This window comes from Mastomys coucha, unplaced genomic scaffold (assembly GCF_008632895.1).
Source record: "Mastomys coucha isolate ucsf_1 unplaced genomic scaffold, UCSF_Mcou_1 pScaffold13, whole genome shotgun sequence".
Taxonomy (NCBI): domain Eukaryota; kingdom Metazoa; phylum Chordata; class Mammalia; order Rodentia; family Muridae; genus Mastomys; species Mastomys coucha.
This window is the reverse complement of record NW_022196895.1, coordinates 57,902,722-57,930,652: the sequence shown is the minus strand read 5'-3', so window position 1 is coordinate 57,930,652 and position 27,931 is coordinate 57,902,722. Positions and strand designations below refer to the sequence as shown.

The following is a 27,931-nucleotide window of genomic DNA, read 5'->3' as shown; positions in this document are numbered from 1 at the left end:
AACTTGGGTGGATCTTCCATCTTCTATTAACCCAATATAGAAACTCTCACAGACATACCTGAGCCACAAGCTTTCCTTTCTGTCCTTCTACACTGGGCAACACTAAAACCCACAAGGCCCTTACATCAAGGCTTAGAGGCCACCAGAGCCTGGGCTGAGGTAGCCCAGCCCCACTGGCAGATGCAGCCCCATTGCCATCCTCTCACTGTGAGTCCACCGTCTTCCCAGCTGGAAGACCTGGTGGGTAGCTTTCAGGAGCATTCTGGAGAAATGCAGACTTTAACCTTCAGCAATGGAGATGCCACATGGATGGGATGCTGCTTGGGGATATATGCCCGAAGCCAAGTCCAGATGAACAGGCTTTAGTTCCCTCTTCCCAAGAAGAGACCTAACACTGTACATACATAATCACTAGCTCCAAGGATTGCATTTGCTAAACCCTACCCTCATAGGATTCTACTTCATCAATGTTTAGTCCCAGAGTGACAAAAGGGGAGGTGGGTTTGGAATGAGATCCTGGCACAGGCATCTCTGAACAGTCAAACAGGATCAGCGATGAGGTGGATGGAAGGTCATCACGGTGAGAAGAGTAAAACCCAGGTTCTACTCCTGTCTCTGCAAATTACTAACCACAGCATAACTCCAGTGACAACCCGTCCCCTCTCTGAGCTTCAGTTTGCATACACACACACACACACACACATACATAGTGCTCACCAATAGCTTTGGAATGTTCTCTGACCCTCTGACAATTTTAAGGGGGATGTGCTGGTTAGTTTTCGGTCAACTTGACACAAGCTAAGGTTATCTGAGACGAGGAAACTTTTGACAGAGACGATGCCTCGATGGCACTGGCATGTAGGCAAGTCTCTGTCTTCACTAGTGATTGATGTGTAAGAGCCCAGCCCATGTGGGCAATGCTTCCCTCAGGCAGGCAGTCCTGGTAGTATAAGAAAACAAGCTGAGAGAGCCAGGAAGAAAGTGCCTATTAAAACAGTATTCCTCCATGATCTCTGCCTAAGTTCCTGCTTCCAGGTTTCTGGCCTGCTTTAGTTCTTGTCCTGACTTCCCTCAGGAATGGGCTGTGTTAGGGATGGATAGACCCAAGTGACTTTTGGTCGTGATCTTCATCACAGACACAGACAGCAAAGTAAGACATCTAGGATGGGGAAATCTCAATTGAGAAAATGTTTCTTTCAGACTGGCCTGTAGGCAAGCCTGAGGTATCTTCTTGATTAACCACTGATGTGGAGGGAGCCCAGCCCACTGCAGGTAGTGCCACCACTGGGCAAATATGCCTTGTATAAAAGGCTGGTTGAGCAAGCCGTGGGGAGTGAGCCACTAAGCAGCATTCCTCCATGGCCTTTGCTTCAGTTCCTGCCTCCAGGGTCCTGCCCAACTTCCTGCTGTGACTTCCTTCATAATTAACTATAAACTATAAACTGAAAAAAAAAATCCTTCCCCAAATGGCATTAGTCGTGATGTTTATCACATCAATAGACACAAAGCTAAGACAAAGGGTCTTTGGCCACCCAGCAGAATCACTCTAATGAGAATCCAAACGATTCCCCCTTTGTGCACTGGTTATTTTACTGTGTTCCTTCACTGCTCCCTGAATTGAGCCTCCAAACAAAGCTGCAAGATCAATTAGAGAACACATAAAATGAGCTACTTAATTTATGTTTCTCAGAGGGATATAAAACATTTGGCTCACAGGCTTTTAAGACGGGTCAAAGAACATAAAACTATATTTAATAAGTACAATGTACTAAAAATATCCTTTAGTGAGACAGACTGATGCGATTAAAGGGCACCAGCTTCAGGGGAAATGGGGAAGCCAGATACCGGACCCTCTCAGCCCCAGCCTCAACCATGCAGACTTAATGGGACAACTGTCCTGTCATCTGTACGATGGTGTCCCTCAGTTTTCCTAGCTCGGATTGTCCAGAAACATCTTAGGTAGAATGAGTCTTCTCAAAGCTTTAAGGAGCTTTTCCCATAAATTCGGATGAGGTTTTGTTTGCCTTCCTTCTGTTTTGCTGGCTTCTTATCTACCACTGCTGGTGCTGAAAAAAAAAAAAAAAAAAAAAAAAAAAAAAAAAAAAAAAAAAAAAAAAAAAACACGTGCTGACAGTAAGCCAGGAAGCGAATCTCATCAGCCAGGCCCAGGGATCCTGCCTCAGGAAGGTGGGTAACATTTTTATCAGGAGGTGGGAAGGTTAATGCTGAGGAAGGGTGGTAGAATTGTCTGAGCCCATGGAGTTTTGTGTTTAGAGAGGAGGTGTGTGACTTCAACATCCTGCCTTCTTCTCCCAACTGATGGCCAATTCCGTCTCCCCAGGCAAAGACAGATTCCACAGATAATTTGAGATCTGAATGGCACACCCCCAACATACATACCAAGAAGGCCACCATTGACTTGTCTACTGGCTAAAGCTATGAGTGAAAAATAAGAGCCACAGCTATATATGTTTCTGTGACGTTGGCCATGCCAGATTCCAAGATTCACATCTCAGACGCAGGTTAATGACAAATGAGGCTCCACACTGACACCTACACACTTTGCCGTGCAAATGAGATTTCCACTACGTCATAGGAATACAAAGGAAATTTTTAATTTAATTTTATACTTATCCACTTATTTATTTTGGTTTTAGAGACAGGGTCTCTCTATAACTCTGGCTGTCCTGGAATTTGCTCTGTAGACTGAGTTGGCCTGGAACTCAGAGAGACTCATCTGCTTCTGCCTCTAGGGTCCTGGGATTAAAGGAGTGTGCACCATCACTACTAGGCTGCAAAGAAAAAAAAATTTTAAATAGGGGTGGATAATTGGAAGAAAGGCCAGAGGAAGTAAAGAGATATAAAGAGAAATAAGAAAAGACTGTGAGGAAAGAGTCTTGACCAAGGAACTTGTACGTTATGAAAATGAATCTCAAGTTTGGAGACTGTTAACTGCTTTACTCCCACTCTTGATAATTTATACTCTGTCAGAATATTGAAAAAAACTTGTATAAGTTTAATAATTAAAAATACCCTTAGGCAAATTCTAGACAGACTGTATTTTTAATGTGTGTATATGATGCATGCACATGTCTGTGTGTTCATGTGTGTATGAGTACAGAAATGTGTGTACCTACCAGATACACGTGTAGAGGTCAGATTTCAGTCTGTATCTGCTGCCTCAGGCTGGCTGGCCCACAGACCTCCGGAGAGTCTCCCATCTTTGCTTCCCAGCTGTGCTGGCTGTGCTGGTTTTACAGAGAAATGCCTCCGTGGTTAAGGGCACTCGTTCTTGCAGAGGACCTGGGTTGGGTTCCCAATACCCACACTCACGTAACTCCAGTGCCAGGGTATCTGACTCCATCCACTAGCATGCACACGCACAAAGTACACAGATACACATACAAGCAAAGAAACCCCAAACAAACCATACACTTAAATCTATTGTTGTTGTTATTACTATAGCTGTTGTTGTTATTTTAAAGTATAAAAGTGTGAAGATCTTCTCTGCTGCATCTAGTCCTTAAGGTTGTACAGCCAGCACTTTATCCACTGAAACATCTCTCCAGCCTCTGGACAAACTTTTTAATCACAAAATCAAATTGTCTTTTAACGCTTACTGGAATAAATTTATGTAGTGAGTATGTAATGCTCTGAAAGAACCAGTGCGCTGATGTGGGAAAGCAATTAAAGGATATTCATCCTTGCTTTAGTTTTTAAGTAATATCATTTATTCTTAGAAATGTTCATATATATACATGTATATGTGCATATATATATACACATACACATACATATATGTATGTATATAGTGTTTCTTTGTTTCTTGACTATAAGTGTTTGACTCCCTCCTTCACTTCTCCTCTATCCCCAACACATCTCCCAACTTCATGTTCTTTGTCTCTCTCTCTCTCTCTCTCTCTCTCTCTCTCTCTCTCTCTCTCTTTCTCTCTCTCTTTTAATGACCCATTGAGTGCAATTAGTGCTGTCCATGTAACCTAGGTGTGCGACTATCCACTGAAGCATGGACAGCAAAGGCCATATGCCCAAATAAAAGTGGCTCTCCCTCCCTCAGAAGTTATCAGCTGCCAGTAACTTCTCAGGGAAGGAGCAGGGTCCGGATTCCTCACCCTACCTGTGCTAGACTTTTAACTGGCTTGATCTTGTGTGCTAGGTAGCCAGGGTTGCTGTGATTTCATGCATGCAACAGCTATGCCATGCCCAGAAGACAACATTTCATGGTTCTCAGCATTACTCCCGTGCCACAGCTCTTATGTTCTTTTCATCTTCTCTTCTGCAGGGCTCCCTGTGCCTTGGGACGGAGATGGGGCTTGGGCTGAGCAGCCAGAGTCACTCAATCTCAGCACTTTGCTCATCCTTATTTCTTAAAACAAACAAACAAACAAACAAAAATGTCTTTAAAGGATAGGATAAAACAGCTAGGTATTAAATTTTGTGACTAAAAAAAACAATCTGGCAATCATGGTCACTGGTCTCCAGGTAAGTTTTACAGATGAAGGACTTGGATATCCATCATTTTATCCATGAGTTCCTCCAGTCCCTCCTACAAATAGATGCTGTGCTGGGTTGGCCCTTATACATACTGGCAAGGCAGACAGGCCTTTGTAGTTTGATTTCTAGTGAAAAGAGAAAGAGAAAGAAAAAGAAGTGTTAGGGGAAGCAAATGTAGGTTTAGAGAATATGGATGTTATTAAGAAGAAAGCAAGAAATGTTTTCTGATAAAGTGATAAGGATACCTGACTGATCGTGATCAACCAAAATGGCCTCTCCAAAGAAGTGGCATTAATGTTCTGTGGCACTGCTAGAAACAAAGATGAAAACACATTTCCTAGAGTCAGTTGGAGAATGTGGGTGAGCTTTATATCATGTGTGGTTCTAAAGATAGAGAAAATAGGATTTGGTTATTTCTTAATATGTAAGTGATATGTTTTAGAACTTTAAACAGGAACCATGAGGCTAAGCAATGTTTACAGCAGTAAGCATGGAGTATCCCAGATGTAGAACCAGGCAGAGAATTCCATGTGTGATTCAATATATCAAGTCCCTGGAGTGATGGTTCTCAATCTGTGGATCATGACCCCTTTAAAGGTCAGGGGACACTTTTACAGAGGTTGCCTAAGACTATCAGAAAACTTATATCTATGAGTCATAACCATAGCAAAACTAAAGTTATAAAGTAGCAATGAAATAATTTTATGGTTGGGGGGGGGGGTCACCACAACATGAAGAACTGTATGAAAGGGTTGCAGCATTAGAATGCTTGAGAACCACTGCCTTAGAGTAAAGGAATGAGGTCATTTCAGATAGGAACAGTGCCATAACAAAGTGCAATTTGGCACAGAGCATTGCACCCAGGATCTAATCAGAACTCATGTGATTCTGCCAAAGTAATATGACCTGGGGATTAATGTTGATTCCTAATGAAGTTAATCATAATCTTCACCAGATGACCTAGCAATTCTACTACTAGGCATTTACCCAAGGGAAAGAAAAACAGTTGTCAAAACAAAGATTTGTACGTGAATGTTCAGAGAACTTTATTCAAGCAGCTGAAAGCTGGAACTAGCCCAGACAGATGTCTATCAACAAGAGGACGTGTAAACAAAATGTGCTACATGAAGTGGAATGCCTCTCAGAAACTGAAAGGACTGAACCCCTGATAAATCCAAATTGTGGGGACTCTGAAAACTACCCCACCAGGCAAAGCAGCCAACAGCCAGCAGCCAGCAGAGCTTCCATAACAGCCCTTCCCACAGAATATTCTAGAAGCAGCCAGACTTTAACAGCAGAGGCCAGGTCAGTTTCTGCCTTTAGCTGCAGCGGAAGTGGATTGGCAATTGAATGCTTAGAGGAATTTCCAGAGGGAACGGACATTGCTCCATTTCAAACTAGGATGGGGATCGTTCAAGTGTGTGCTTTGGTCAAAATCCATCAAATTGTACAATAAAAGTAAATCCCCTTGGACTGGCTCAGTGAGTGAAGACCTGGACATGCATACAGGAGGACCTGGCTTTGGACCCTAGGCACTCACATATAAAGAGCTACTTGTCACATCATGTGCCTTTAATCCCAGCATGGCCACTGTGGGGGCAGAGAGACAGGAGGACCTTGGAACTTCCTGGCCAGTTTATCTAGCCAAATCTTTAAACTCCAAATAAAATGAGAGCCCTTGTCTACAAAGAGTGGCGTAAAGTGCAATTGATGAAGATGCCGAACGGTGACCTCTGCCCTCCAAATACAGGTGCACAGATATATACAAGCTGTTTGTGTACCCAAGTGTATAAGTAACACACACACACATACACAAACAAACAAACCAGTGCACTTTATTGTTTATAATTTACATCTCAGTAGTTAATTTTGAAACTCTTTAGAGAAAACTTACTGTGTTAAATAGGAAGAAAAATTGTTTTAGAGGGGAAAAGTAAATGGTGCTTTAAAATTTGAATCCAAATTTAGCACCAGAGAACAGATGTTCTCAGTAGCAGGTGTATTTTTTAAAGCCAGCTGCTCCCCACATGTTTTGGAGAGCAGTACTCCAGGAAGAAGCAATGGTGGGGGCTGATTTCCCAATACAAAAATAAGAAGACAGCTCCTCAGAGCCAACAGGGTAACAGGAGGAAAGCGTGCCTAGAGAGGCCAGACTTGATTATGAGATAACCTAGTGTGGTGTTTCTCGGGTGATCTGTGAAGGACACGATGCTGCTCTGTTGTATTTGTGTACAATTTGTTTTCACGTCACCCCAGCGAAGGACCACAGAACGGCATGTTGCTATGGAAGTTCAGCTTTTCCTTAGTGTGGATGCTGGTCTCATTGAAGACCACTGACAAGAGTGCACAGATTGATGCCAGTAAGCACAGCATAATTTCAGTGGTATTGCCCTGGGGGATCCCAAATAAACCTTTGGGTTTCACTTTGGAAGAGATTAAGGTCCTGCACGAGTAGGCAGGGGCAAGAAAGTCAGCTAAGTCATGGCTATGGCTGCAGCCCTTGTCTGTACACAGTGGTAAGTAGAATCTGAAGGATTGTGTTTAGGAAGACTTGAACGGCTACATGGAGCAAGAAAACACTTGCAGGAAGAGACCTGGAAGCACGCAGCCCCTGAGGATAGTAAAGGGGCTGAGTGCCGAAGACCAAAGGACATGGTGTTGCAATAACCAGATAAAAGAAAATGGGATTCAAAAGCTATGGCCCTGGAAAAGAGCATGGGATGCAGAGGAGGGGGAAAAATAGGCTGGAGGTAGAATTGGGACCAGAGCTGAGCCTTTGACAGCAAAGAGGCAGGCATGCTGAGGAGCCAGGAGGAAAGGAAATGGAGGGGTGTGGGCCTGTGGCCTGCTAGGCCCTGGGAAATAGGAAATAGGCTCTTGAGTGTGCCAGTACTCTAGCTCTGCCTGCCTTGGCTTCCCGCCCAGCAATCTCTGACCCATTGCCACCCACTCTGTCACTCACGGTGGGTGACACAGAGAGACAAAGAGAGCAGTTACCTTTGTACGCCATTTCCCTTGCCTGGCACGCTGGCTTCCTCCCACCCATGTTCTACCTGTGACTCGTCCACATTCCCAGGGCCACCCAGGAGTCACCCCAGGCAGAAGGGATCAGCTTTCCTTTAATTGCATGTATTGGAGTATAAGTCACCTTCATTGCAGGCAGGTGTCTATCAGCCAGCCTGCCCCCACCACACAGCCAGATTGCTGGAGGAGTCAAAGCCAGTGTCTGATGCAAGTCTTTGGGCTCAGGAGGCAACATAAATGAACAAAGAGAGCACACAATGAAGGCAGGGCTCAGAGCAGGTGGCAGATCGGTGGGGTGGCCCAACAGGTATGCGGAGATGGACAAGAATCAGAGGTCACAACGATCTGCTTTCCTCCGCCCTGTCACCCTGGTAAGCCAACCGTGATTTGTAACTTTGACCTTTGTCGGTCCTAAGCATGTTAGAGGTCCCTCTGAGAAAGAAAATGAATGAGAAGCTAGTCATTCTCTGGATTTAGACAGCCTGGCAGAAAACAGTCTCATCCTTAATAGTCACAAGAAACTGGACCAAAAGAGGAACTGAACAATTGACTAAGGAGTCAGCCACACTGTTGGAAACAGCATAACAATTCAAGCCTAGTGGAAACGAAGAGGTTTCTGACATACGATTCTGCAGAAAGGGACATTAGCATGGAGAAAAGGCAAGGAAAAAAATCTGACACACTGATTGGACACCAGTCAATGGTTTTCAAAGTCCCCTGATCACTAGAAACTCCTGTCCTGTCTTTCCATAGACTAGAAGGTGTCACGTTCCTGAACTCCACATCCTACTGGTTTAAGTCACATAATACTATGCAATGAAGTTTTTGAACTTGAGGCTGCCTGCTTCCTGATTTGGGGCTCGCTCACATGACAGACGACCTGTAACTTCCAGATCTTAGAGCTCTCTGAGATAAGCCAGTACCAGCCACCTTCAATGGTGAAAGAGGGGCCTCGTACCTCTTGCTTCTCTGTAACTCTGATAAACTTAATACTGAACCTCATACTGAAATTGGACCATAACAATTTGTTTCTTACAGTCTCTTCCTCTTATTCTTTTACTCTTATGGGGGCTACTTTCACTTTTGTTTTAATTAGTTAGCTTTCTAAATTGTATTGGCAAAGGTGTCTAATTGTCTAATCCTTGAAAGGCCATAGCTAGCAATTGTTAATTCAGGAGCTGTATTCTTGGGAGTAGAAGCACACCACCTTTCATCAAGCATGACACAAACATTTCCTTTTATTAGCTTACGGTCAGTGCAATCTTGTTTCCCCAAATCATCCAGATGATGGATCCAGCTGGCTTTAAGGCAATGTTTTTCAACCTTCCTAATGCTGTGACCCTTTAATCCAGTTCCCCATTTTGTGGTGATCCCAAACCATAAAATTATTTTGTTGCTACTTCAGAACTTCAATTTTCCTACTGCTTTGAGCCATAATATAAATATATGATATGAAGGATATCTATTGGCAACCCCTAAAGAGTCATTTGAACCTCAAAGGAATCGTGACCCATAGGTGGAGAACCACTACTTTAAGAGCATCCCTGACACAACTGAGAAATCTTGTGAGTTAGTGTTACAGGATATTTTATCATACCATGAACCCCTTTTTCTAGTTATGGTGTGGCTCAGCCAGAACCCTTTTTCTGGTTGTGATGTGGCTCAGTCTTTAGTAGACACCCTTAATCCCTCTGGCTGGAATATGAACACACCTTTTGTATACACTTTTAATCCCAAACAATGAAGGTAAAGTTAGTTTGTAGAAGGAAGCACACCTGTTTGAAAATGATGTCTAATTGAGCGGCAGACAAAGTGACAAATCAGAGAAAGATTTGACAGAGTAGGATACGCCCAACTCTCACAAGAAGAGAGAGGAAAGGGGAGCTACTTAAGAGAGAGTAGCACAAAGAAAAAAGAAAGAGGAGGAGTCAGTTTCCCTGGGACAGTTGTACAGAGACAGGTTGCAGAGAGAGAATAAGCTAAATACTGATGAAGATAGAATGAGCCAAAGAATGAGGAGAAGCCTGAAGATTGAAACCTATTGCCAAAGTTAGTATGAGGCCAATTTAGGAGAAACTGAGAGAAGTTAAACTGAATCATTCAGCTTGGAGAGTTTGATCCAGAACAGCTGAGTTGAATCAGCCCGCTAGCGTTCAGAAAGAACCAGGAAGGGGTGAACTTATTCAGCAGCAAGTCTCAGAGGCTGAAAAACATTCTAGGCCTAGAGGAGCTTGTACAAAGGGAGGCAGTAAGCCATGGAGATGATAATTACATCAGGCAAATAAAAGTCACAATCACAAGTTAGGACAGTAAGACAATCTCTACATTATTGTTTACTGTTGGGGATAGCCAATTTGAGTCCTGCAGCTATTTGGTTTTTATTCTTACATTTGTTTGGAACTCTTCTGAGGATTTCTATAGAGACAACAAAGATATCAAAAGATCCAGGTATTGGCCTCTTAGCCTTGAGATTACCTGCATTAAGAGAGGAGAATGAAAGCTAGTGGAAGGGAGGTATATAGCCAAGTGAAACAGTACACAGATCCCATACCAGTTGGATGGTAGCCTTAAATAGTTTCCCCTGTCCCGCAGTACCACCATAAGTCAGCTCAGGAGACACCGAGTGCTGAGTAATGGCTATCTGTTCTTTTGTTTTGAGACATTCAAGGCATACATATAGGTTCCAAAATCCCTCACTGGGTGAGGAAATCCATTTCCCTTCTCTGTGATACATGAGGAGTTATTTACTATGGAAAAAGAAACAAATTTTGATGGGCCTTTTTTTTTTTTTTTTTTTTTTTTTTTTTTTTTTTTTTACAATCTGAATAGAATAGCAAGAGAGATAGACTCTAGGGAGTCTTATTCTCCAAATAGCTTCATCCTCAAATTAGGCTAGCGTTCAATGGTTCCAATGGGCTCTGTGTCCCACTCTAGGGGAAAGGGTCTACTCGAGCCTGGGGAAGCCCTGCTGTGTAGACACAACAGGCACTCTTGCTAAGTGGACCTGCATTGTAAATCTGACCTGTTTTACCAAAGCATTCAATTCTTTCTTTATTTTAAGCTTTGATGTTTTTTCTATCCTGAAATCTATTTTCTGTATAATAGTAATCTTCTCTACATAGCTCCGACTCCAGAAGTTGAACTAACCAGGGACCTCAGTCAAGAAATGGGGAATTTTAAGATTGAATTAGTTTAATAGTTTTTCTATCTGAATTGCCGACCAGAAATATTCTTTCCTCTATAATAACACAAGCAATCTATAAACAGCATATTTAGTAAAAGTAAAAACAAAGTAAACTCTGCCAACATTATGTCCCTTACATAGATATCTTCAGGGTCTCTTTAGAATTAACTAAAAGACCCGAATGAGCCATATGCTTCTTTTTGATCTTCCCTTTTGAGTGTTAGACCCTCAGTTGGCTCCTTGACTCAGGAACAGTGAGTTCACTCCTTTCAGCTGTGGGGTCAGGCATATTTATTAAGACTCCCACTGTGGGAAAATTTTGCTAATTAAGGTCAAAGTTGACCATTGACAAGATAGCCTTCAGGGGCTCAGTGTATAATGAGGGACTCCCTTTGTTAACAGAGTTTCTCCTTCTCTGACCTAGTCTGGGGAATTCTAAGCCCCAACACTCACCTATACCTGAGGAAGTCACATAGCCTCAACTACTTTATGGGATCAATTTCCTTTCTCCTGACAAAACCTGTTCAACCAGCACATGAGACTCCTGAAATGCTTCTCCATGTTATGAGGTATTCTAACCTTAGGTACCCTAAGTCCCTAGTCAATGGCCTTTGGCCATCTGATGTCCCTACTCTTAGTTCCCCAAAACTTTATAAGCCTTCAGTCACCCTAAGTAAAGTTGATTTGCCTACCAACAAGCAATGCCACTGTTCTTATTCACTGTAGTTACTTACAAGGCTTCCAAAGCCCCTACTTGATGTCTCTGCTCCCAGTGCCCTCGTGGACTGTATCAGCCACACTAGGGGGACCCACACCCCACAACCAATAGATAGGACCTTGCCTTCTCTCCAGGTTTTTATCAGCACCAGGCCATCAGCCTGGAACTGATAAACTGCAAACTCCAAAGGAGGGAATTGGACAAGTAGTCTCTTGGTCGTGGGGAATGATAAGATAGAAGAGGTAACCAGCATACAACTTTTTAAAAATTTAGTCCACAGTTTCCATGGTCAGAAGATTAGAGGCACAATTAAGAAAGGGTATGTCCTTTTCTGTCATCTTTATGGTTCATAAAAATACACATTCATATAGTAGGAAATAAACACCCTTTAGGAAATTTAAAGTACATGAAACATTTTCCAAGCTCACAAAGTCTATTTTCACGGTTATACTTGTAGTCTAAAAGGGGTCTTTAGACTACTAAGGACTTAATATTGAAACAACTTGTTGTTCTTACAATTAACCAGGTTTTTCCAGTCTAAGGAGGGGTTAAAACAAAGCTGTCTTTTAAAGGTTTTTAAAAAAATTGTTAACAAAAAAAGAAAAAAAGAAAGAAAGATAAAGTCTATAAATATACAGCTCCAGAGTTCACCCAAACAAACCATCAACAGCTCTATGATGTTTGGCACTGGCTCACAATAGAACTGCAAAGTTGGTCAACATGCTTTGATCAGAAGTCTAAAGTGCTGACTTTCATTAGCAAACAATCAGAAATCATCAAATGCAAAGGCTTCCAAGTTTTACCAAGTCTTGGAAACGAGCAAATCCCATTTCTCCTGATGATAAACCGAATTATACGTCTTCCCCACTTACACAAACCCCACTATCACTATCCCCAGAGCTAACAGGATGTGACTATCGACAGAGTATCTTGCAAAAGTCTATGGTAACTCTGGTGTGAGTTGTGAGAATAAACTTATAGTCAATTGCAGTCTTCTTAGATGGTAAAAGCAAAAAAATACCCAAAGGACACACAGAAAGAGCACTGCCCATGGAATATGTTTAACAAAGTGTTTATCTATTTGTTACAAAGCTAAGTAACTGTGGCTCCTTTTAAAATGAACACTGGCTTGAGCCTACACTCTGGAGACTGGGACCTCTCTACAAGCAGACAGATGGGGTCCCATCTTCCTCTGGGTCTCATCTTCCCTGGAGGGCAAAGGTTAAGTGGTTGTCTATTCCTTTTGAGTGACTTATTCTCCTTGGTGTAGTCCTCTAAGCCTGGGTTTGTTGAACACGAAGGGCAGATTTACCAATCTTGTAATGAAACCTTTGTGGAGCAATTAAAACTTGGGTGTTTTTAAAAGTCAGATTAAATAAATTATTTTGGAATGACTCAATTTCCCCAAGTTGGCAAAGTCTCACAAAGTTAACAGAAGTGCAACCTAGACACATTCTTTATATATTTTAAGCCAATCCTTTCTTACGTCACCATGAGTGACGCTCAAATCCAGGAATGGTGATCATCAGACATATATTACCTTAAGTCTCATTTTCCAGAAACCTCGGGTCAAAACTCCTGTGACTTGACTTTTAAATTTTCTTCATTTCGTTCTCACCTTTCAATCTTATTTGTAGGACAAAATCTTCTTTTATCACACAAAATCAAACTTGGGTCTTCCAAGGCCCTCCATTGGTGGAGATTGACTTGGCATCTTCCTGAAGGTTGACTTCTTCCTTTGCATAAAACGATACTTTTTTTTGTACCATCTCAAGCAGGGAATCTGCCTGCAGCAACTGTTAAGCAGAGGTGTCAACATCTTCACATTCCTATTCTCCTGGACTGGGGAGGTTCAAATGAGGACATCCCTGAGGGAGTCATCATTTGAGCCACAGTCCCTCCTTTCCCACTGAGTCACATAGGACTTCCGGACTTTTCTAATCTCTCTCCCACAGCCTATTGGGCTGAAGGGAGGAGGAGACACTCCAAGCTAAAGCTGTGGGGCTGTTTCTATCTTCCTCATAGGCTCCAAATAGACTCAAAGAAAACTCCAAAGGAGATAAAATTTCATCCCCATGCCACCTTAAGACCACTAGGTCAAAGAGGGAAAATACTTATCTGTGAGGAAAAACTTGCACTAAATCCTGCAGAGCTGGCAGACACTGTCCTCAGAAATCCATTCCTCTCATCCCTTGGATGACCAGGTGCTTAAGTGTGCAAGGGACTCCCTATCAAGCCCCTTCTAGAATAAGTAGGCTGAGAAGCATTTGGCTCTGGGGTGAGGGAATCCAAAGACGTATGGACATGTGTGCTTCCGAAAGGATGATAAGAGCTGAGCTAGCTACACCCCCCAGAGCCTTTCATAACAAGAGCATTAAAAAAAAAATTAAGCCAATCTTTTGCCTCTCCTAAGCCCTGGGCCATCTGTTTATAACTTGTTCTTTCACTTCTCTTGCCTGAATCTGTTTAGGAATGTCCTATTCCAGCCCGTCTGGGATGGACTATGTGTCACAGCAGCAGCCATTGTCATGCCTCACATCCTAGGCGTAACATCCCTTAATGAGTCAGGCAGGAGCACCAGCTGTAAACACTACCTCCTCATGCAGCTCGGCAAAGGATAGCAGGTTCTGAGGACGATGAGATGGTGATTCTCAAGCATCTTCAAAGACATGCAGTTTAATGTCTGATCTGGTGAACAATAAGAGCAGACCATAGAATGCCTGTAATAATGATTCTGTTTGCACCGTTTCTCACTTCAAAAGTCTTTCCATAGCCATCCCTCTGCTGATTCTTAAAATAAATATCCCCATGAGGGAAGTTAAGACCAGTTAAACTGAGAGGCCGGGTGTGCCTAAGGTCCTGAACTGAGTGATAGGATTCAAGCAGGGCCAAGAGCTATCCAAGGTCATCCACACTTCAGAGTTTTCCTCATAGCACTGTTCAGCGGTCTCTCTGCTCCATCCCTTCTTCCAAAGTGGACATGTTGGCCAATCCACAATGTGCACTGTCAAACTCACTGCGGCTTTTCGTAAAAGGCTAAAGTCTAAGTATGGCCCAGAGAAATCCAGTTGAGAAGTCCTTGGTTGGGTCTTACCTGTACCATCAGAAATCTTGACCAGGTGGAGCAAGGGAACCCTCAGATCCTCAATCTCTAGTTGTAAAATGGGAACTATTGTACTTCTTTGTAGATCTCTGAGTGGAAATGTGACATGTACTGATGTTCAAGACCCCAAGTGCCATTTGCAGCTACCTGACCTGGAGCAAGTCACATGACCCTTGTACATTTTTAGTCTCCTTCTTTGTGGGAGGCAGATGGAATTCACACCTGCTTTATAGGCCTCTGAGGATGGGTGTGGTAAGATAGGCAGAAAGGCTCAGGGAAATGCTTGGCACAGAGTAAGGACTTAATACTTAGCGTGAGAAACTCTGCAGTGGTTTTAGTTGGTGTGGCCAGCATGTATGATGAACCCAGCCTTGCTCTAGCACCCGGGCTCTTCAGAATCAGAGAAAACGCTGGTTCCCACACACTACAAGCATTCTGAACTAGTGCCTGGGTCAGTGACGTCCTTGAAATAGCTAAGTGACTGTTGCCAAAGTCCTTTTTCGCTTTCAAGCATCCGTGCCACTCACCCACCCACTCACCCACCTTCCTGGCTGTATCCCAAAGATCTTCAGGTGGAGGAGTATGGGAAGGGAATGTGACTTTTCTACCAGAGGCACAACTCCACATAAGAGAAGTAAGCTGAACCCCCACAAAACAAACAAACAAACAAACAAACAAACAAAAAAACCCGAGGTGACTCCAGCCAACCCTGTTTTCTGGTTTTCAGGTTTTGGTTTTTTTGTTTTTTTTGTTTTTTAAAGCAAGGTGGTTTCTATCTTCAGAGCTCAAATGGAGATGTGCCAGGGCAGGAAGAGACTAAGAGGGAACACGAAGACCCAGAAAGATGAAGCAACTTGCCCAAGGCTGCTCAGCCAGGTAGTGACAGAGCCAGATCCGGAGCCCAAGTGTCCCGACTTCCAACCCCAGGCTCCTGCCGCCACCTCTCTAATTAGATACTTTTCAAAATCATTAGGCACAGGAGTGACTTCACTAAGCTTTTGGTGTCCCCAAGGGCCCTCCCTCAGTTCCTCTTGAGGACAAATCCTTCACAGAGAACAACCTATTCAGTGTTCTGAAGCGTCAACAGGCTTTAGTCTTTCCAAACAGAACTGTCAAAACTGCAGCAGAGAAGAAATGCTGATCTGGCAGCCCTGCCCCTGAGCTCCACCTCTTGCCACCTCTGATCTCTGTTGGTATTTGGATGGTAGAAGGTGTCAGACTAAGGAGTCCGATGCAATCTGATAAGCACATTCCAGATGTTCCTGGGGCACTGCCAAAGGTGTGGCCCAGTCAACCCTCACAAGAGCTTTGGAGAAACACCCTGCTCCAATCCGTAGGCAAGTTTATTGGGAGGGCCCATCCAGTGAGCCCTCTGGAGAATTCCAAGCTATGGCTTGCTCTCTCTGTCCTTTACAAATAGGTCACTGGCTTGGCTGGACAATACACTCCGGGAACTTCAGAACGTTGAAGGTGGTGGCACCTCAGACATGCTCTGATGAGAGGAACCCCTTACCTCCCATGGAAGGAACCAGGGTCTCAAAAAGGCAGAGGCTTATCAAAGGTCACACTCAAGGCTCGAGGTAAGTTTTCTATTCTTTGGTTCCCCATCTTTCCTTTGACCTTTAGAACAGTAGCCTAAGTCGAACAGTGGTGGCACATGCCTTTAATCCAAGCACTTGGGAGGCAGAGGCAGATGGATTTCTGAGTTCAAGGCCAGTCTGGTCTACAGAGTGAGTTCCAGAATAGCTGGGGCTACACAGAGAAACCCTGTCTCGGGGGGAAAAAAAAAGGAAAAAAGAAGAAAAAAAACAGTAGCCTGAACAATCATATCACACAACAGAGAATGTGACAAAGAGGCCAGCTAGGGGAAGACATGGGGAAGCAAGGGGAAAAAGCAGCCCCCACATGACCATGCCACCCAGCCCTCCGTGACTGAGTTACAGACTGCTTGTCCCTTTGGAGGTTCTTTTCCGGGGAAAACAAACCTCTCAGTACAGCAGTCTGAGTTTATTACCGAGCACAGGGCTTCCTATCGCAAAGATACAGAGTTACCGAGAAGAAATGGAGCCTGGCCTCCCTTTACGCGTCCAGTGGCTGACTTCCGGCTGGACTTCCGGCCAGGTGTGTCAGCTGAAAGACAGCCTCCCTTGCATCAGGAAGCACGTAGGTTAGATAGATGCGAGGAAGTGGTCCCGAGCATGATGAACGGCTTTATTAAGGAATTGCTTTCTTCTGTTTGGGGTAATTTAACTAAAATACTCGATGTAGTTTTCTGGAATGTATAGTTCTGGACATGAACAACCTTTAGGTTAAGTTTGAAAAGTTTGTTGCCACAGATTTGAGCTTGGGGAATTTAACTTGGTTGGGTTTGGTTTTGATTCGTTTTGTTTACCGGGTTGTTCTTGTCTCCGTTTGTAGAGTGGGGTCCTACACTAATACAGTCCTTGGAAAGATTCCCCCCCCCCCCATGTAGAAACAAAACAACCATCAGCCACTGTCAGCTAAAACTCATAGCTGGATGTGACTAGAAGCACTCACACACACAGACACGCGACATTTCCCGAGCCACCCTTAGCCCCTGCTGTGGGGAAGCTTTCCATCCTGAAGCGGAGATGGCAAGGCCCCCGGTCCAATACCCAGAAACCAGCAGCTACTCAGCAGCCAGAATGCTATTCTGAAACAAAACCTTCAAGTGTGAAAAGAGGCATGCTCATCTCCCCTCCAGTAGATTCCTCTACATCCTTAAGGACCATTACATTACATTACATTACATTACATTACATTACATTACATTACAGGTGCTGCCAGGAGGAACCTGAAATGCAGCAGGGCCTCAACACGTGTTTGTTTTATAAACAAGAGGCAAGAAAGAAATTCCACTTGTGTGAAAACTCAAACTGGCAAATTATCCCACCCAGAGCTTTTTCATGGTGTCAGGGAAAATAATTGTCCGATCAAAAACGAAAGTGGATAGCATCCATAACAGGGACAATAACACAGCTGACAAAGGTCATGTGCCTCCTGTGTGTCAGGCACTGTGCAGTGTTCTAACCTGGATACATCGTTAAATCTCCTGCATACCCTAACCCACACGTTTGGCTCTGTATCACTGGTGACAGCTTTCAGTAACTTAGGACAACTAACTCCAGCAATACATGTAAACTGGCGTCGTTGTAGAAGCCAGAGGAAGGCAGTCCTCGCATCCCTGGACTCCCCATGCTAGGTTTCCAGGCTTTCACTGCCAATCACCTTAGGTGATCTTGAGCCACAACAAACTCTTAGTTTTCTATGGAATTCCTGGGGATGTAGAGGTGAGGAAGAACTGGAGTAGGAGCCTGCAGCTGCGGGCTACTAACAAGGCTGCTTCCAGGCATGGTGTCCCCAGTGGGATGAGACCTTTTGTTGAAGTTATAGAGATGTCTGGAAGTCCTTAGTCCCCTCTCCTCACCTGCTGGTCGTCAGCTGAAGGTTATCAGGCCATTGGGTCTGGATTGCTGTATTTTAGTATGAACATAATCGGCAGTTCATTGCTATTGGTGAGTTCATTTCTGCTGACCATCTTCTGCAAATGGCACTTGGGAGTGGGACAAGAGGAAAGGAAAAGAGCGAGAAAAATCGAAATAGAGAATGGGGAAAGCGAGTCTCTAAGTCTCAGAAAGAATAGATGTGGTTGTCTGGAATACCTGCACTTTGGAGGTAGAGGCAGGAAGGTCAAGAGTTCAAGGTCATCCTTAGTTAAATAAGGAATCATATCACCCTCCCTGCTCAGAGGAGAAGGGAGGGTAAGGATTGTGTGAGGGGGTGACAACCCAGGAAGGGGCAGTAAGAGGAATGTAAGTGAATAAGTAAATAATAATAATAATAATAATAATAATAATAATAATAATAAATTTTAAAAATCTTTCCATTAGAAGAGTTGCCAAAGCCTTGACAACACAAGACAGAAACCCTAACTAAGATAGTGCATACTTGTGTTAGGTGCACTCCATCTTACCCCTTCCACATTTTACCAATGAGGGGGAGAAAAAAAACAAAATAAGAATATGCTGGCTACAGGACTAGCTAGACCTGCAGAGTTCATATGAACTGCCCCTTTCCGGGTTGTCACCCCCTCACACAATCCTTACCCCCATCCTCTCTCCTTCTCCTCTGAGCAGGTCGCCCCAACCCTGGCACTTCAAGACTCTTTGAGGCTAGGCGCTTCCTCTCCCACTGAGGACAGACAAGGCAGTCCAGCTAGAAGAACACATCTTATGTACAGGCAACAGCTTTTGGGACAGCTCCCATTCCAGTTGTTTGGGACCCACATGAAGGTCAAGCTGCACATTTGCTACAAAGCATAGCATCCACCCAGTTGAAGGGAAATCAGGTCCAGCAATCACTAATGTGTCCTGTGCAGGGCCACTCCGGAAGCTGCATTTTGGAAACAAGCTTAAAAGCAAAAGGAATTTGGAGGATTATGTATCTAAGAAGGCCAATTCTTCAAAGATGCTCTAAGCCCAAGGTAGAGTACACAGGTTTCTGCTTCCCCTACCCCCAGCCCCACTCCCATCTGTGCCTTAAGAAGTGCCTCTAAAGTCTCCCTAAGGAAAGTAACAGGATCTTGGAACTTTCCCATGTTAACAAGGGCTAGGTGATAGGTGATGGCTGAGCTATATATTAGAGCCTACGGAGAGAGAACCTTTGTATTAATCTCTCGTGTGACAGGCTGACCTTTGCTCAGAAACAAACAAAAGACAAGATGAAATCCCAGTTTTTGTCAACATGTTTTCTCAGACTGCTAGTACCTCCATGTGTTCTTGTAAAAAAAAAACAAAGAGTTCTTTAGCCAAAATTAAAAAAAAAAAAAAAAAATGGGGCAGGGGAGGTGGTCAGGGGAAGATGCATTCTAAAGACGGCCCATATGCAAGAGACCAATGTCAGTGAATAACAGATCAAAACCATCTTTAAATTTCATATGTTCTGAATATATATTGATTTGTTTATCTCCTCCTGACCCTCTAGACAACATAATAGAACCACCATTTATATCATATTATCATTTATATTGTTGGACATTGTAGTAATTTCGAGGTCACACACAAGATACAGATGGCTTATGTACACATGCTGGACTATTTTCTATGAGGCATTTGCATATCTGCAGATTTTTTTATCCACCGGGGACCCTGGAAGCATTCTCCTATAGATACTGAGGAAGAACTACATTAGCATGCTAAGGGTACTGAGTTTCCCCAAGTAGGAAACTAGCTGAACTTTGCTCAACTCAGTATTGCACAAAGTTATGTTACCAAGGAACAGTTTGTTCCTTGTCACACTTAGGACAATGGCTCTCAGACTACGTGTTCACAGGACACTTTCAAATTCTGGAATGTGTGTAGAGGTCCGCTGTGTGTGTGTGTGTGTGTGTGTGTGTGTGTGTGTGTGTGTGTGAGCTCAGCGACATGGTCAGAACTGTGTGTTTACTCGGTGTCCTCCAGTCCTAGTTGAAAGTTGACGAGATTTTGACTTTGCCCTCAACCGTACTTTCTTTTTATAAATCCCCAAAGCCAAGTTGCCACTTATTCTAGAGAAATCTCTTCCTTGGAGCATGCTGGCAGGACATAATACACAGCTGCCAATGGACTGTGCTCTGTGTGACATCACACCTGCCACTCACTGTGTTCCCACGCAGCAAACATCAGTGCGGCACTATAGTCTGACAGCTGAAACAAAGCTGCCCTTTGCACACCTTAGAATGCACCTGTCAGCACATCTGGAAATTATTGCAACCACACATGTTGAAAGCTGGGACCTGGAACACAGGTTCCAAGAGGTAGGCTTAGAAAGAGTGGGCATGCACTCAAGGTTGTCTCGGAGCTGTCACCTGCTTCTCTGTAGGGGACCAGGTTCAGAGGCAGTGCAGGGCTGCTGGACCCTTGGAAGCCAATATGAATTTCATTTATTTACACAAAAAAAAATAATATAGATGCCACCTTCTTCTCAATTATTTAATGTATTCACCATTGCTCTCTTCAGACACGCCAGAAGAGGGCATCGGACCCCATTGCAGATGGTTGTGAGCCACCATGTGGTTGCTGGGAATTGAATGCAGGACCTTTGGAAGAGCAGTTGGAGCTCTTAACCACTGAGCCATCTCTCCAGCCCTTCCATTATTTAAACAACTTTCCTAGAAATGACAAGGTATTGGATGGCCTGCCCCCATTGTTCTTTAAGCCTCTTTATTGGGTCACATACTAAAAGCTGCACAGGTATAATGTATCAAACTTGGTAAGTCTGGAGACGAGCATATATATATATGTATGTATATATACCTGTGAAACATCAGCCCTACCTGTGCCATTCAGTTATTTGCAATAGCCCTACCCATGGCTGGAAAGCCTCCTCTCATTTGATGATTTGCCTTTGTGTAGGATAAAAACAACTGACATAACAAGCTATAGCATTTACAAGTCTGTTTGTCTGAAATACTGTACTTTTAATATTGTCACTCTACTGGCCCCTAGGACCATTCATTATCAATCTCCAATCTGCTGTATGCCCTTCCCCCACACACACTCCTGTTGAGATCTGTACACTCCCCTCCATAAGTTCTTCCTTTGTTTCAATCCACTGTCTCCTCTGAGGCTGAGTGTTATAGTATAGCCTTCCCCAAGCTTTCAAACAAGCAGAGAAGAGGTGTTTCTGAAACCTTAAAGGTCTATACAAGTACAGGGAGTATTTTGGTCATGGTTTAGGAATCACTGACCAGTCCTCACAGAGCAGGAAAGATTACTGCTGAACTTTCTCCTTCTATGTGCTCAACTATTTCATGCGCATAGGACTGATGGTATCATATAGTATTTGTCTTTCCATTGCTAGCATATTCCACTTTTGCCATCATAGATTCCTCTGGGTTCATCCATGGTGTTTCAAGTGGAAAAAAAATGGTCTTTATTTAAAGGATGAATAAGACTGGTGTATGTGAGAGAAGAGAAAGACAGGCAGACAGGCAGACAGACAGAGACAGATAATTACAGTCATCAGGGGTGGACACTGTTGTAAATAGTGCTGCAATAAGACCATAAGAGAGTACCTGTCTTAGTCAGGGTTTCTATTCCTGCACAAATCATCATGACCAAGAAGCAAGTTGGGGAGGAAAGGGTCTAATCGGCTTACATTTCCACATTGCTGTTCATCACCAAAGAAAGTCAGGACAGGAACTCACACAGGGTGGGAACTTGGAGGCAGGAGTGGATGCAGAAGCTATGGAGGAATGCTACTAACTGGCTTGCTTCCCCTGGCTTGCTCACCCTTCCCTCTTAAAGAACCCAAGACTTCTAGCCCAGGGATGGCACCACCCACAATGGGCTAGGTCCTCCCCACTTGATCACTAATTGAGAAAATGCCTTACAGCTGGATCTCATGGTGGCATTTCCTCAAGGGAGGCTCCTTTCTATGTGATAACTCCAACTTGTGTCAAGTTAACACACAAGACCAGGCAGTACAGTACCCATGTCTCTTTGAGATCTCCACTTTAATTCTTTTGGCGAGTGTGAAGGTTGGTTTTAACAGCAGCTTGCCACACATTAGAATCCCCGGAGGATGCAACCTTACTAGAAGCATTGTCTTGAGTGCCTTCATTGATAAGGAAGGGCACAGCCCAGTGTGTGCTTCATCTCTGGGTAGTAGCCCAGATGAAAAGGGTGTGGCAGAAGGAAGAACACTCACCTTTTGTTCAGTTGGCCATTTTGTTCACTCTCACCATTGAGTTTGTTTACCCTGTTGCTGCAGCTACTGATCCCTTTGCTGATGTTAGAACATCATTTCCAGGTTTCCATCACTCACTGAGGACCAGAGGCTTTCCAGGAACCTCCCCGGTTTCCACCTCGAGGTCAGAACTGCCAAGGCTTCAGCCTCGTGGACTGAGGAACTCCCAGGTTCTCAGCCTCTCAGGTGTGAGAACTCCCAACTCACTCTCTCTCTCTCTCTCTCTCTCTCTCTCTCTCTCTCTCTTTCTCTCTCTCTCATACATACATACATACACACACACACACACACACACACACACACACACACACACGCACGCACGCACACTTGAGCACCGTCAAGTTAGTTCCATTTTCCTCATACTGTTATCTCTATGGACCGAAGCAATCTACTCCATCAACAGTATACAGTATAGGTTGCTATTATACTGTGGGTTTTTTCTGTTATTGCTGGAGGTCTCTTTTTGTTTGGGCTGCATTTGTTTTGATTTTTTGAAGACAGGATCTTACTCTACACGCAGCCCAAGCTGGCCTCAAACTTGTAGCTCTCTTCAGCCCTGCAGGTGCTAAGAATTAGACCTAAGTCTCCAGCCTGAACTCATCATAATTTCAGTACAAATTTCTTTAATGATCCATAGGATTGAGCACATTTCATGTATCTGCTGACTACTGTATTTTTCCTTTGGAAAAATGTCTTTTGCCCATGCTTTAGTTGTTATTTGGGGTTCTGTTATTGAGCTGACGGTGTTTGTTATATATTTGAAATTAGTCCTTTGTCCAAATATATGGTTTCTATATACTTTTTTATTTATTTTTTGATGAGATGTTGTCTCATGTAATCCAGGCTGACCTCCAAGTATACCCAAGTCTGGCCTTGAACTTCTGATCTTTCTGCTCCACCTTCGACATTCTAGATCTTTCTGTTCCACCTTCAATGTTCTAAGACTACAAGCGTGCATCACTGAGCCCTTTCATTCTGCAGGTTCTTTCTCACTCAGTAGCTGTTTAATTAAGTGGAACTGTTTGATACAAATGGTTTTCTTAACTTGTTTTGTTTTGGTTGCCTGTGCTTTTGATGCTGTGTCTAATGATTTATTGCCAAAGCCTTTGTTATTTGGTGTTATTCTTCCAGGAAAACAAGATAATTTAATCAATGTTCAACATGGAAATTATGATGAATTGAGGCATACAAAACAAGCACAAAGATCTCTGGATTCTCTTCCCAGCTCCCACTAGACGACGCTCAGGGTTCTCAGTTTTAAATACCAACTTGGGGTGCTAACCTCACATGACAATATTATTCAAATTTCTAAACTACACAAGAGGTACTTCAAAATCAACACACTAGAAGCTAAATGAAAGAACTTCTGTGTGACAAACCTTTTCCTGGGGAGATGCAACACACATATCTAGTCCCCCCAAATAGGGAACCTATGACCAACCAAAGTATAGATACCATCAAAGTTCAACTTGGTGATCCAATGAGTTTCATTGGGGGCTACTCACAGGGGAGTATGGGTGAGAGATTCCTTACAAGAGCAGAAATGACTCAAAGGCAGCACTACCAAAGCCCACCTTAGCATGAGTGACAGCTCACAGAAGCTTGGGAACCTAGGGTACACTGCACAGCCTGCAGGCAGCTCAGTGGATTAGAATGTCCTTTCTAAGTAACTGGTCTAAACCTCTTCCAGGAAGCTGGGATGCTTTCTGCTTCTTCCCAGGTAGCTAGTCAGGTCTCAGTCTTTGTAGCTTGGCTTATCTGTGGGTCTTCTTTGCAGACATTTAGACCTATCTCTGATCTGGCTTGTCTGAGTGTGACTGTCAGCTTCTTTATTGTCTATTCTGGGAAGGAGGGGCCTAGTGAATCCTGTCAGTTTCAGGGACTTCCTGGATTACTTTTGAGTTGTTTACCTCCCTGCTCAAAAAGCTTCCCTGCAAGATGAACTGTTTCAATCTTGGAGGCAACTGTTACACAACACAACTAAATTACCTAATAATTACTTACCTTTGATATTTATTGGAAATAAATAACCCTATGCCAGACCTGAGTCTATACATTTTGTATATGTTATCTATTTAAACCAAAAGTAGACTAAATATTGTCACCTTGTTTAGTAGATAAAAATACTGAGGCTTAACAAAGGCAAAACTGATAATGAATAATGGAGCTGGGTCTTGAGTCTAGCAGATAAACTGTACATTCACTATGCCACTGGCTTTCAAAAACACTAACTGTTAAAGTTATGTAAAGATTCCGATGTGTATAGCTTTTAATGTAAGAAATGTGTATGAGAAGAAAAACACAAATACTTAAAGGGCAAGGTTTCTAAAAGGGAGCTGGTATAACAAGCCAAACTGTCTAGTTAGAACAGACTGGATTTTAGCTCATGCATGCTCCAGCGGCAGATGGCTTAGGTCTCAGGACTAGTAAATTGGTACAGCAAGGACCAAGACCTGTATTCCAGAACTTCTGAGGCTAAGTTGCATGGTCAGAAGCAGAGAGGAGAAGCTGGAAGGCATCAGAGATAGATCATAGGAGCAATAAAACAGAAACACTGGATCTTTGTACCTCAGATTACTGGAGAACCTAGAGATCACTCACCAACCTCCCACCTACAACAGGCACTCCCTCTACAGAAACACCCTCAACCTTTGTGGGTGCTCACCCAGCCTATGCCTGGGCATTCCCAGAGACTCAGTATGCTTTGCTTGCTAGACAGCTTGTTCTACTGCTAGATACCCCAAAACAGCATATAGCTTTACTTCTTTCAAGGAGACAAAACGTGCCTTATAGTGATTGCTATAATCAGTGAGCACTGGCTCTTTCTGCATGGAACCCAAAAACATTTCCCCCTTTTCCTACGACAGGCCTTCAGACGTTAGAAGGTATACTAAGTCTCTCTCCAGCAAAACAAAGATTCTGGTGCCTATAATTTTCTTCATGGGACAGTACCACTCTACTAGCATTTCTATTGCTGGTCACCCTGTTAGCAGTATTCAACTGGCTAAGGCCAACAACTTCCTAATATTGATGTCTTTTATTAGACCTAGCTCACGGCCTGCCACCCGGCAGTAGGAATAAGGTGATTGCTTAAACTAAACTGAATGAGGAAACTGCAAAAGGAAACCATGGCTGATTTGAGAGTCTATGCGGTTGATGGCATCACTTAGATATCATTTAGACCCATCCCTGACACAGAGTCTTGATCCAGACCTTCTTAACATCAGCTAGCTTCCTTCACTAAGACCTTCCCCAGACCTCATGGAGCAGTTAGGGAATCAACATAATGATCTGAACACCTTGCCATGCCCACAATAGTATCAGAGAAACTGGAAAAAAAAAATGAATGAGCAAAGGAGCTCATTGTGTAGTTTCTGTGTACCAAGTTTAGAAGTGTTCCACATGTTAACCTTATTTAGACCTTTCAAAAACCATGATGAAAATAACAAGATATTCATTTTACAGGTAAGGTCATTGAGAAACTGAAAAGCTAAGATACTTCCTCAGCGTTTCATGTGTTGAAGGGTTGATCTGTACCTGACGGAGATGGTATCTTAAGGATGCTAACCTCACTAATCGGTTAACCTATTGATAAGTTTGGCACTGAATGGACTTTTAGGACATGGAACCTGGCTGGAGGAAGTAGGTGACCAAGAACATGTCTATCTTTCCCTACACCCTTCTCACTTACTGCCAAGTCACCATCCAAGCAACTTAACTCAACTTCATGCTCTCCTGCACAATGTTCCTACTCACCACAACCTAAAAGCAAATGGAGGCCGCCAAGCCTGGAATGAAACCACTGCAATGGAGATATTACAGGCTTTTTGTCACAGCACCAAATAGTTAACTAATACAGCTAACTGTGAAAGTCGTCACCATTCAAACCTAGATCGGTCATTTCAAAGCCCACACTTTTGACATCATCATATTACTTTCTGCAGTGGGTGGGAGGAAAGGATAGAAAGACAGACCATCAGCCCTTGGAAAGACAAGCAGCGTGGCAAGGGGACATAAGACAGCTTTTGTGAGCTGTGAAACTCTCTGCTAAAGGGGCCTGAGAGAGAGAAGGACCCATTGTAGACCAGCTCTGTCCCAGGACCTGGCTGCTTGGTGCTCATTTCCATCCCAGATTTCTAACACCTGGTACCTTTTTTCTATGACAGGTTTCAAAATCTGGAAAATGTATTTCAAACACTAAGAAATACACTGCCAGGCTTTTGTTCCAAATCAGGCCAAGGGGTTTTTGCCCTGGGCTCAGCTTTGTGTTTAACCCCTGGCTTCAAAGACATCTCAGCTGGAATACAACATCCCCTACACTTGGACCCTGAACCGCATTGGATAGAATAAGGAGCCAGTGTCTGCATCAAACCTGTGCTTTCCAGCATGGTCTTTTCCACACAGTGAAAGCAACCTTACTGAAAGGGCAAGCAAATCTCACCACTTCATCTGCTCATATTTGAAACTCTCCTACGTTGCACTTGGTCTGTAATTCAATCCAATTCTTTCCATGCCCCTCCTCACGTCTTACCTCCCCTGGAATACTCCCCTCCCCTGGGATCCTCACTGCTCAGTACCTCAATCCCTCCTCGCTCCTGCCTCCTTGCCTAAGATTCTGCCCAGAACTCTGCTCCCTGGACAAACTCTTCCCCTTCCTTAAGTCTCCATCTAGAGCTATCATCAGCCCCAAGTCGCGGCATGCAGCCTTGGTTTAAATCCCCAAATCCCTTTTCTTCCTAGACAACACAATGCTACTCATTTATTTAAAGCCAAAAGGTGTATGCGTTCAACAAAAGCAATAGCTGCATATGTGTGTTCACTCAGGACCTCAGTTAGCCTTGAGAAATATCTGAGGGTTCTGTAGGCAAATCTATCCAGACAGCCACTCTCCCATTAGCTTGTGCTGGGCCTCAGTTCTGCAAACTATAAAATGAGGGAGTAGGGCTGGGTAATCTCCAATGACTCTCTCGTTTTTAATGTTCTAGGTTAACCTACTTAAGAATGCATACAATGTAACTCCAGCCTTCAGCAGAAATACTTTAAAAGCAATATCACTGCTAAGGAAGACCCTGGGAATCTAACTCTCTCCCATGGTGTGGTCTGTGTTTACAAAACACACCATAGAAATCATCATAAATCATTCCAAGTGGAGCTGCCTGGGTTGAGACAACAAGACAAAAATACCTCTGGGCACAGCTCCTCTCGGCCCCCACCCAACTTAGGAGGAACAAGGCCAGCCAGCCAGCACCATGCAGCTAGAGTCTGTCGCCAACATGTCCCAGGGTTTCTGGGACCCTCAGTGCAGACTGATTTCTAGCCCTCAGACTTTTAATTCCTTCTTGGGCCTTCCTTCCCTTTTGTTGGTGTTTAGAAAAGAGGAAATGACCCACACAGACGTTGAGTAAGTCCCCAGTTGGCTGCTTCCTGAGATGCGTATACATCTCGGTTAATGCTCCCTTTATTCTGATGTGTATTCTTGCCTCCCCACTATAGGAGTGGAGCATGTGCTCCAAAGCTCTGAAAACACACACACACACACACCACACACACACACACACACACACACACACACACACACACACACACAGAGGGACACACTTAGAAACTCTGAAACTCAAAGAGGCCCTACAGTTACAAGAAT

The 27,931-nt window shown here is 43.7% G+C and overlaps 2 long non-coding RNA genes across 3 annotated transcripts in view; one reads left to right on the top strand and one right to left on the bottom strand.

Moving 5' to 3' along the window:
- Positions 1 to 2,757: 2,757 nt before the first annotated feature.
- On the bottom strand, positions 2,758 to 16,619 carry LOC116087249. Its single transcript, XR_004117335.1, has 3 exons — positions 16,586 to 16,619; positions 3,138 to 3,268; positions 2,758 to 2,792 (listed from the first exon to the last, which is right to left on the bottom strand). It is a non-coding gene; the product is annotated as an uncharacterized LOC116087249 (long non-coding RNA).
- Positions 15,880 to 27,931, top strand: part of LOC116087248 — a 50,230-nt gene continuing 38,178 nt past the window's right edge. For both annotated transcript variants that reach the window (XR_004117333.1, XR_004117332.1), the window contains exon 1: positions 15,880 to 16,121. This is a non-coding gene — a long non-coding RNA (uncharacterized LOC116087248). The remainder of the gene's footprint in view (positions 16,122 to 27,931) is intronic.